General features: G+C 37.4%; 1 long non-coding RNA gene across 2 annotated transcripts; it reads right to left on the bottom strand.

Annotated features, from left to right (window-relative positions):
• Positions 1–798: 798 nt before the first annotated feature.
• Positions 799–4,975, bottom strand: LOC107881950 (uncharacterized). 2 transcript variants are annotated; one of them, XR_016126963.1, is made up of 4 exons: positions 4,500–4,975; positions 2,734–2,941; positions 1,908–2,558; positions 799–937 (listed from the first exon to the last, which is right to left on the bottom strand). It is a non-coding gene; the product is annotated as an uncharacterized LOC107881950 (long non-coding RNA). The 2 variants fall into 2 exon arrangements; XR_001678539.2 differs by having other exon boundaries at positions 2,734–2,936; positions 4,500–4,974.
• Between the last annotated feature and the right edge of the window lie 6,837 nt (positions 4,976–11,812).

Below are 11,812 nucleotides of genomic sequence, written 5' to 3'. Positions count from 1 at the left end.
ATTCAATTTATACATGTGAGTTACGAAAAACCTATAATGAACCCAAGAACTCCTCTCAAACAAGAGAAATAAATAAATAAAGGTATATAAATGGATTTATACCAAGGGGTGATCTATGCATAGTCATTCCAGGTAGGGAATCCCTAAGTAAAGATGCCGAAGTCCAAGGTGTCGAAATAACACGGGATAGCCCACAATCTTTTTAACAACCTGGTCCGGTGGATTTTCAGTAAAAAGAATATAACCTAGCCAGCTTATCTAATCTCCCGGACTTTATCGAGCCAGTTCGAGAAAGTGTTCGCAACGCATACCGAAAGGGTACCTATGAAGCCAACTATTAATGACTAGTTCGAACACCAGGAGCGGTCTGGTATGTCTTTGAAGCATGATTAAAAGCCCATAACAAGTCAAGAAGCTCAGTGTGTGTAAAAGGAGAAAAAATATATATATAAATAATATTGTATATGAAAAGAATAGAAAGCAAGATCACTCCTAATACTGGATCAATGAGAGAGAGAGAGTGAGAGAGAGAGTAAATGCTGATAAGTGACTCTCTATTCAAAAGTTTAAACCCCCAAGAAATAATTGGCTCAGTATTATTTATCAAGAAAGTTAGATTCATGATTGACTAATAAGCAGTAGTATCCACTTTGTCTTCTCATCATCAGGAAGATATTTGAGTAGAAAGAACTCTTCTGGATTAGTATTCAATAATATGTGTACGGCCTTCAAAACTTGCAATCTACTGATGTTCGGTATCTTTGAGACCACTGCAAGTACATCCTCCCCTCTGAGTTGCGGATTCATTTGACTTGCTGAAAACTCCTTTCGTGAGTCTGCCGCCTCACCAATTGCTTGTGCCAATGGATCTTTTTTCGCTTTCTTATTTGGATGCAAGCCAGAAGTTGAAGTTGATGGATGTGTCGAAGTATGCGAGCTGGGAATGAAATTCTCATCATTTTCTTGTTTAACCTCCATATTTTCTTCAGCACAATAACAGAGAGAAAGTAAAGCATAAAAAACATCCACTAAAGCAGCAAAGAAGTGCATTAACTGCTGACTATTACAACGACAAGGACACAAGATGTGTTGGACTTCATAATCACATGTAAAAGCAGTTTCATTTTTATTATACAGAAGATGTGGGAATATTGTGAATATTTAATTTTGTTAAATTTTAGATAGAGAGAAAAGCATTGAATCACTCCGGAAAATATCAAATTCAAAGGCATCTCCCTATTGAAAATAGGAAAATTCATCACTCAAACTGTTGCAGTCACACTTAAAAATAAATGTAACCACCCCATATGATCAGAAACAGAGCTTCTCTTTTATACTAAATCACTAACCACAGAAGCATTCGGTGCTAGTTGCTAACTTCAAGTTTATTACTTACCTTCCGCCAGTAAAAACCCGAAAATTTTCTTACCAGCTGCACATGAAAAGCAATTCAAGGGACAATTCTTTTACAGTATTAAGCTGAATCAGTTCCTGCAGTCAACTCAGAGATCATTTGGATAAAAAATATACTTAAGCCTAGAACTAAGAAAATTCTTTTGAAGCTTATGGTGCTCGCTACATGGTCTTTATTTAACTTGTATCTTTGAAAATATATAACATTAAATAGAATTCTATTTATCATCCAGAACAAGGCAAACGTAAAAAGATTCCTCCAAGATCTCAAAACAAAAATCACATTTCAGATCACCATCTTGTAGTGATAAGTGGAAGTGGAAAATCATAAGACAGAGGAACAGAAACCAATGAGAGGATATAAAAGAAGAACAACTGAATAAACAAATGGAAACAAAAACCTAACATTTCATAGATAAATAATGTATTAGAAATGAAAGTTGAAAAGGACCAAAAACACATATAAACTAAAGCAAGCTCAAAATTAGACTGACCTGTACCTGGCTCTTTCAATGGGATGCCCAAATGTACGCAACCGGTGAGCTTAACGACCTCATTGGCAAGTCGGGCCATGCGCTTTCTCAGCTCTATAGAAAACTTCTCAAGGCATTTCGTCTGGGCCAGAGGAGGCTGATTAAGCTGTGGAGGACTTAGGCTCATCAGAAGCAGGTGCAGGAGGAGGAGTAAATGCAACAACAGATTCTTCACTTGTTTCATCTGTCTCATCATTATGAAACATCATCTTGTTGATAGGTGGCATAAGTTGTTTAAGCTGATCCGTAGGATCAATTTCCACCTTAGACGCCATGGCAAACCTAGTGATCAACGAGCCAAAAGGCAGGGAATGAGTTTCGTAGTAGTCGTCTAGGGTTGCAGCCAGGCAAATGGCTTGGAAAATGTGGACGGGCAGATCAATGGACACATTATTATTCCCAACGGCATAAAGGAGGCTTGCTCTGTCAAAATCAATTAAGCTACTGTCAAGGAGACGTTCTTCAGGGTCGATATCAGCACTCACTATTGTGTTAAGTATTCTGTAAAACTTAGTCAGATTGCGATGGCTTATTAAAATCTCAGATTGATTGCAATAGCAGAAAGCTGGCTGTGATCTTCATTCGCATTCATTAACTTTTCGAGGGCAAAAACTACAAGTAGAAACAGAGGCTTAGCTATGATATGCTCATTGCTTAACTACAATCTATTGGTAAAGAATGATTAATCCAGTACCCAAGTAACATTATTAACAGAGTCATGAGTTCAGGCACTAATAATATAAAAAATTAACAATAATATGATCTAAAATAGGGTATTATCCGTTACCAAGACAGACAAGCAAAACCAGCTGCTGAGGAAGCCAATCCAGCAGCAGTTGGAAAATTGTTGTATGAAGCAATATGTACATTCAACTTTTCCAAATCCTTCTTAGTAATCTTGATTCCCTTTTCCTTATCATGAACATTGGTAGCTCGATTACAAATTTCCCTTAAACAGCTTTGGAATCTGCCTCCAGAAAGAGAAATTTCCTACACTAACCAGAAAAAACAAAAAGAGCCCTGAATCAGTGAAATCCCAAAACGATCATGGTATTTGGAAAAGCAAATATTAAACCTCTGAGAATTCTGTGGCAAAATTAACAGTGCCAATTTTTAAGTTTTAGTTCCAACCTATAACCCAAATCGTACAAATTTATGATTTTTCAAACTCAAGACCCACAAATTTATGATCAAATTGGATGATTCGGTCGAGTTGACCCGAAATTGTGCCCACCCTAATAAGAGAGATAATGTAGGCCGTGCAGTTCATAAAATGAAAAATATAAATAATTTTATACAAACTTTAGCATCAAAAAGTAAGTTTTTGGCTTATGTGTGGCTTTCTTCATTTTCATTTTGTTGCTTTTTTTCGTTTTGTTGTTTCTCAACGGGACTTGCCTTTCTCGTTTTTAACATTTTGTGTTAGCTTGTTATATTTCCAGTAATATAAGGAACATGAGACGCAATCTACCAAAGTATCAAATGAAAAACACTCAAGGTACTTCATCAATAAATAAATAGAAAAGTATCACACACTCGAAAAAAGATTGGGGCTCTTGGAACTTTTTTGATTTTGTTTTCTCTGACTTCATCTCTTTCGTTACATGATAAATCATTTAAATTAATTAAATTTTTTTTTTTACACAAGCAATATTGGAAGAGGTGGGAATTGGAAGAGGTGGGAATCAAATCTAAGACCTTGGCTGCAAAATTCAGAGTTTCACTTTAGTCCATACAATTCTTGCCATTTACGTTTTGTAATTCAATAGTTATTGTAATTTGAGGGTAAAGACTTAATCTCGTCACATTTTACCATTAAGAATGGACACTTACTATATTTGGAATGGTAATGTCTCGATATTTTGAACCATACAAACAACGAAACGGGATAGAAATGTCTTGATATATATTTGGGATGATAATGTCTCGATATATTTGGAATCTACACTCAGTGTTGATAAGGTGAGGCAGATCAACGAAATCAGCTCCAATAAAAATAGACACCAATATATCAAAACTGTGGTCACTCTCTCACCCTACAAATTTAGAAATGGGCTAACATCAAAAGACCACCTCAAGGTTTGGGGCCATTCTCAATATGGGCAATCGAGGACCCACCCACTAACCAACCAGTTCCTAAAAAATTTATATAAAATGATAAAATAACATAAAATAAAAAAATAAAATAAAATACCTTAAAAAATCCCAGCCCCTCCCCAGCCCAACAAACCCAGCACCCCTTGTTTACCCCCTCTCACCCCACACCAACCCCATCCCTCTCTCTCTCTCTCTCTCTCTGGCGTCAGCTCGTCGGTGATACACCAAAACCGAATTCCCGTAAGAAAAAAGAAAAAGAACGAAGATTTTTTTAGAGTAACAAAGCAACACACAATTCAAATTTCATAATCGAAATAAATAAAAAAATAAAGGAAGGAAACTTTTTTAGAGTAACAAAGCAAACATCAATGGAAAATCAAAGCAGCACGATTAGCCTATGACTGGGATGAAGCGACTACAGAACTAGAAAAATAGAGAAGCTTGATTTCAACTTACGTCAGCTCGTGGTCTGAATGTGTTCGTGACGGCGGCGCCCCCGCCCATTCCCCACCAGAGCACTCTCCCTCTCTTCGTCGCCTCCTCTCTCTCCGTCCCACTCTCCTCCCAGCTCCCCATCCCTATCAATATATACAAATTGTGCTTGGAGGGAGGCTTTGGGGGAGAGTACAAGTGAGAGAGTTATGCTTGGAGGCTCGTTTTCTCGCAGAACGACTAGCAGCCTCGAGGAGCACAGAGCCCAATTGGAGAGAGCGATCGATGAGCTAAGTCTGATCAGCATCGCAGGACCTGGACTCTAGAAGCCTCTCGAAGGAGAGGTAGATGGCGAGGGGGAGAATCAGAGAACTCGAGAAGATGGGATGGGGAAAGGGACGGAGAGAGAGAGAAGAGACAAAGGACGATGAAAGGGACAACCGTGCGTCGGTGAAAGGGGCGGGGAAGGCTATGCGTCCGGGTTTATTTATTTATTATATATTTAGTTTTTGTTTAATTACATGTTATTTTATCATTTTATATAATAAAGAATTGGGGATTGATTAGTTACTGTGAGACGTCAGCAATTAGCGTATGATCAAATGGTGAATATAACGAATTGTCCTCAGGTCTGTGCTGTTAGCTCATTAGCTTAAGAGGTCATAGTTTGCTTGAACGGCGCCCCAGTAAAGCTAACCTAACTTCGTTGCTGGAAAAAGTTGACTTTAATGAAAATCAGAGTATCAATTGGGCATTCTTTATTTGGTGGTTTCAATTTGTGGGGTTTCAACATTTAGGTCAAACAAAAGGTTAAATTGTACATATGACTGTTGTATAAACACTCTTCTCGTGACCAAGGATTAAAATATCGGCCATGCAGATAATATCGAGCCTCCAATTTTCAGATATTTCGGGGGATATATCGTTTTCGTTTTGGGAATCGGGAAAAAATCAACAAAAATGAGAGATATAGGCATTGAAACACATAATTTTGGTGTAAAACTTTCATAGATGTTATGTACATTATCAATGAATGTATTGGACAAATAAAACTCAAAATTTACTAATAATAAGATATACATATTATAACCAGAAAGAGACAAAATGTGATGAAGTTCATACCTCATTGTCACATGAAGTATCTGAGTCGGTCATTTTATTATCTATGTACAATGTCAAATACAGATTACAGGGATGTGGGAACGTTGTAAAATTTTCCAAAAATAATAAGACCTCTCCATCACTTCATACGTTTTCAAGAACAGAGACAACTTATTTTCGAACACAGGAAAATGTGAAGATATGAGCCATTATCGCATTAGTAGACTACTTCATGATTTATCTTTCACACTAAACCTTCAAAAGAATACAAATGTGATTTCAAACAGAGAGCTTATCTTCCAAAGGTTTCCACTTACCATGCAAACAATATATACACAATCGAAGGACATAAGTACTAATCAAAGAAACATTCCATGTTTGATGCCTAATTGCTTTCCATAAGTTCAACTTTGTTACTAACTATGATATGATGCTACCAACGAAAACCCGGAAATTTTTACCACCTGCACTTAAAAATAATAAGGGCCTATGGATTTTATAGTAATAAGCCGAATGTCCTAGCGTAATCTAAGGAACATTACATTTGATTAAGCCTCCTTTATAAACTCTTTTGCACACACATATAACTTAACATCTGTCTATTAAATGGATTCTCAATATCTGTTTATTAAAACCTCATTAACATTTGACTGACCTGCAGATGGCTGTTTCGAAGAAGGTGGGATGATCGAATGGGTGGAAAGGGGGGGTACATCACCCCTGTGCTCAGCAACATCATTGGTAAGTAGGGCCATATTGTGCGTGTGGCTCACCACCGCTTGAGGCTGCTTGACTACAGGAGAAGATGGAGTAAAGCTATAGCCAAAAATATCCATGTTGTCCAAAGGCGACCAAGGAGAGTAAAGCTTATCCGTAGGCTCAACTGGCACATGAGAAGCCATGGCGAAGCGCGTGATCAAGGAAGTAAAAGGCAGGGAGTCGGGCATGGAATTTGGGAATGCAGCACGGCAGATGGCATGAAAAATGTAGGTGGCTAGATCAATAGGCACATTGTTCCCAATGGCATAAAGAAGGTGAGCTCTATCAGGGCTAAGCAAAGAAGGGATAACTTGACAAGGAGGATCGATATTATATCTCACTATGCTGTTAAGCACTTTGTACAAATCACTCAGTCGATTTTCACGCAAAACCCTGACCCTCTTGTTCCAACCCAAAGTATATGTCACCACCTTCAAGTCAAGATTATCAACAACAAGCCCAGGAAAACCAGGTGATTTTTCATTTGGGTTTGGCCTAGCAAGTTTGAGCAACTGTGCAATGCCAGAAACAGAGAACTTCAACACCTTACCTCGCAAATACACATCAAATGAGTCAGGGTATTCTCTCTGCTGGAGAAATGCAGAGTCTCATCCCACAAACAAGTATCAAAAGGGCCCAACCCAGGTGGGTTTTTCTGCTCGGCGGAGAAAGGAGGAATGTTTGCGTAGAATTCTCGGACAATCTGGATATTAGCAGGCTCTGAAGGACCCGTTGCCAAAAGCCAACCTCTTGATTTGAAGATTTTGGGAAGCTCAAGATCCTCGAAGTCACTCAATTTGACCTCCGGCTCAACCGTCACACGTTGAACACTAAAGATTTTCTTGTAGCGGTTCATTGCTTCCGAAGTCTTGAACTTACTTTCATCAACATCGTCATCAACATAAGCTCGCCCTCTACCCGTCAAATCAATAATATCCAATTGTAACGAAGTAGTAGTTTTAGAAGATTTGAGCTAAAAATGGTTGTGGGTTGGATTGAAGGAGGAGGATGACAAGAGCAAATGACATTTGAGTTGAGAGAAAATAGAAATTCGGAAAATGAAAAATATATACCGGTATTATTCTAGGGTGAGTGAGGGGGAAAAAGAGGGAGGAGATGGGAGGGAAACTTTTTCATAAACGCGCCACTTTAATTTCACGTTCAGAAAGTTGATATTTTCAGAGACTTGTAGGACTCATATTTTAGTGGAGCCCACACCAAGTCTGATGCAACCCATGTGAAGGGGCCTATGTTGTCAGACACAGCTTCCTTCAAACTACTGTTTCGTTTTCTTATCCAATTTAATTTCTATCGTTATATAATATCTAAAGACTAAGATTTAATTTGAGCAAATCCAACTGTACCCAAAAAAAAAAAAAAAAATTCAATGGCTCAAAATCAAATCCAATGGCCAAAATAGTATTATTAAATAATCAAAATCAAATCAAACACCAAAACTCACTCCAAACGTGATAATAATCCACTTTGTTAATTTTGGTAATTCTCCTTTCATTCTTGTTGAAGAGAAACCCCCAATTAAGTGTGAAATTACATTATGTTTTGGAATTTAAATTTTTTAAGGTTAAAATAATTAGAATATTAAATCACGAAAGTTTAAACAAAAAAATTGTCAAGAAAACTTAATGGCAAAAAAAATTAGAAATTAACCATTCTTAAACAATTTAATAAAGTTGCGTTTGAGTCTGTATGGTTGGAGGAAAAAATGATTTGAGTCCGAGCAGTATATGAATAGTTGTATTTTAGAGTTTTGTTTAGCGCGTGTTTCATGGTGAGCGATATTCTTGAAAAAATCACTGAGAATCTGTATCCGTTTTGTGCACTCTACTTAAACGCCCTGTGGTTGCCGTTGAATTTCTCTGTTGCATCTATTCTGTTGCAACTTTCTGTTGATTGTCTGACCAAATCCAGGAAACATTAGATTCAAAGAAAAAGGGGGATTCTGATTTAGAACCACAATTGAGTGTTATTCACAGGTTAAGTTCTTATTGTGATACAATGGTTGGTTGGTCTGTTTTTGCATTCTATTCTCTTGTGGGGAAATTTTACTCATTCCAACTATTAAAATCACTCGTAGAAATGACATCTTATCTCATAAGTCTAATAAGAAGACATGAAATTGGCAGTTCATAGATATTCTTGTGTGTGAATAAACAATAGCAAATTAGTAAGTCCATAAATGTTGCTACTTTATTTGCATGTGTAATCCCGCTGACTGTTTCTTTTACTTGCAGGTCATTGATGTTGGAACCCTGATTTCTCCAACGATTTTTGCCCGACGTTGTATTTGAATTTTTATTTGATTTGATTTCATGTTAGTTAAAAGTTTCCAGTATATGAACTAATCTGAAAAAGAAAAAAAAAGTTTAGAAAACAATGGGAGGGAAGAATCGCTCAGAAGCTTGCAATTTTGTACGATACATGAAAAAACAGTAGTTTCCACTTTTAGCTTTATTTTGTTTTATAATTCATCTTGGTGGATATGAGTTTTTCAATTGATTGGATACCATTCTAAGTTTGCACGTCTCTATCGGGCTATAATACATGGATATAAAAATAAATTATTAGTTTCTAAAAAAATGTTTGAGTTTGACAGAATTTTGCATAAGACTGAAAACTATGAGATATGAAGAAACGATGCACGTCTCTGTAGTAAATATTAGGGTAAACTACAGTAAATCCCCCAATCTATAGGGTTATTTACGAGTTCATACCAGATTTTGAGGACATTTACGAGTCCATACTCAACGTCACGGAAAACCTATAAATTGCCTCCCCCGTTTAGTGAGTCTGTCAGAAATCATTATCTGCATACATGGCGTCTAGCTCTCTGTAATTCAGGAAATCTGTTAAGGGCATTTTCGGCATCTCATGTCCACTGGGTTTCGCCAAAGAAACACTTGGCCTTATGTAATTCAAAACAAAAAACAAAAAACCCCCGAATCATGTTCCCCCAAATTGAAACTGATTGCACAAATTGAAACCTAATCTCTATTTTGCATCGATCGAAAGCGCAAAGAAGTCAGGGTTGTTGTAATTCGAGATGCCGTGGGGTATTCGTCCTCATGGTTGTCGTGCTCCTCGTTATTGTAAGTTGAAGGCAGTTTTAACTTTTCTTGTTTTTTGGTTTCCTCGTAAAGGGTTAGGTGCGTGCGGTTTGATTTTGTCTGAACCTTTCAGTTTCTTTAAATTGTGCTTGATAGTGATATTTCTATCATTGTGTTGTTGGAAAAGCATAAAAGGTCTATTTTTGCCGTTGTGTTGTTGGAACAGCATTAAAAAAAAGGGAGTTTCACTAAAACACCCAAAATGGGAGTTGAAATTATGAAAAAACTCAAGCACTATTTAAACATATAAACACACCCAAAACCCATCATTACACACACTCAAAACCCATTTATAAACACACCCAAAAAGTTGACTTTGGGGTTGATTTTGGGTGTGTTTCTATGTTTAAATAGTGCTTGGGTTTTTTTTATAAATACATGGCTAGGATTGGGTTTATTTATAAATTTGTATATAAAAAAAAGCACTTTTTTTTCAAACCAAACTGCTTTTGATTCCATACAGTACTTAGTGGTCCAAAACCTCTGCATTTGTTTGATAGGTTTGACTGTTATGTGGCTTTGTAGGTGAAAATTATAAGTTTACTATTCGAATGAACCATGTGGGTTCTTTATGTGACAACCTATATGTAAATGGGACTCTGGATTTCATTGATTTTTGCGATAAGGACCAAATGTCTATGTTTGAAATTGGTCTGATGGTTAAGGAATTAGGGTATGATGGTATAGTGTTATATCACTATGAGCTTCCCAACTCTTCTTCTGTAGAGAAGCTTATGTCTAATGAAGATGTTATGAAAATGTGTGAATGTGTGCCAGGAGTAAGGGAGATAGATATATTTTTGACACAGTTGGCTGATGACCCTAATACCTTTTTAAACAAACACAAACAGATCGAGCTGCAAAGGGTGGAAGGTTCTAGGGTACAAAAACAGAGGTCAGTGGTGATTGAGGATATAGGATGTGCTGATTCTATTCCTCTTGTTCATTATAAGACAAAGAGCAATGTTAAGCAGCCAACTAAATATCCTAAGCCACATAAGGTGAAGATAGTGGAGTAAGAACCAGTGGAGGATGTTAAAGATTTTTCAGAATCTGAGGCACCAAAGAATGCGAAGGGTAAAACAGTTGCTTTGAGGCACCAAAGAAGGGAAAGGGTAAAACAGTGGTTGAGGCACCAAAGAAAGGAAAGGCTGCAAGGTCTTCAAAGGATAAGGAAGTGGTTGAACCTGAGCCACCAAAGAGTGTAAGGGCTACAAGGTCTTTAAAGGGTAAAGAAGTGGCTGAACCTGAGGCACCAAAGAGGGCAAGGGCTACAAGGTCTTCAAAGGGTAAAGGTGTGGCAATGGCAAGTGCAACAGAAGGGGAAGATAGTGATGCATCCCTATCAGATGCATCCAGTTTTGTTGACAGTGAGTATAGGGGATAACATTGAAGAGATAGCTGAGGAAACCATATTTTTGCAACAGTGGATTACAGACCATGCCCCAGTTGAAGATACTTTTCAGCCTCTTGAAGATGAAGAGATAAATAAGGGTGAAGGTGGTGTTGTTAATGAAGGTGAAGGTCCAAGTGGGGACTAACCTTTACATGCTAGTCAAAGTGGGGACCACCCTTCACATGCTGGTCAAAATGAAGACCAACCTTCACAGACTGGTCAAAATAGGGAGCAGCCTTCTCGAACTACGGATTTTCACCATACAGATCTTCAAGAAACCAGATTGGAAGAGTGGGATAAAGCACTGGAGGATGAGTTAAGAAGTGTTCATTCAGATTAAGATGATGAAACAGTTGCAAGGGGGAAAAAATTCAAACACTATAACCATGAAACAAACAAACAAAACCTTGTATTTGATATTGGAATGATATTCAGTGACTGCAAGGTTTTCAGAGAAGTTGTTCGTGAATATTGCTTGTTGAGTGGGAAAGAGGTCACTTTCACCAGGAATGAAAAGTATAAATGAAGGCAGTGTGTAAAGCGTGAGCTGTCCATGTGATTTATGTGGCTTGGGAAAACCCTCCAGATCGAAGCTTGGTGGTGAAATACTATAATTTCCATCACAATTGTGTTAGAGTATTTGAAAACATACAAGCCTCAAGTAAATGGTTGAGAGATAAGTTCCTGCCTAGGATTCAGTCAAATCCCACGATGCCTCCACAGTCTATAGTGAATGCAGCCTCTTCTGAGTTTAAAGTAGGTATATTTTGCTAAAATATGATAACTATGATAGAATATTTGTTTGTGGGAATTTTCTGTGTATTCTTCTCCTTGTAGGAGGTCATATTTATAATACAACAAAACCTGAATGGGCAAGTAAATAATAGATTCCTAAATCTATTTACAGTAGGAAATTAGGAATTAAAGTAAATCAATTACAATTATAATAGGAATCC

Source organism: Prunus mume, linkage group LG5 (assembly GCF_029339155.1).
Source record: "Prunus mume cultivar Tortuosa linkage group LG5, ASM2933915v1, whole genome shotgun sequence".
Lineage (NCBI taxonomy): Eukaryota > Viridiplantae > Streptophyta > Magnoliopsida > Rosales > Rosaceae > Prunus > Prunus mume.
The sequence above is the reverse complement of the archived record's forward strand: the minus strand, read 5'-3'. Positions and strand labels throughout refer to the sequence as shown.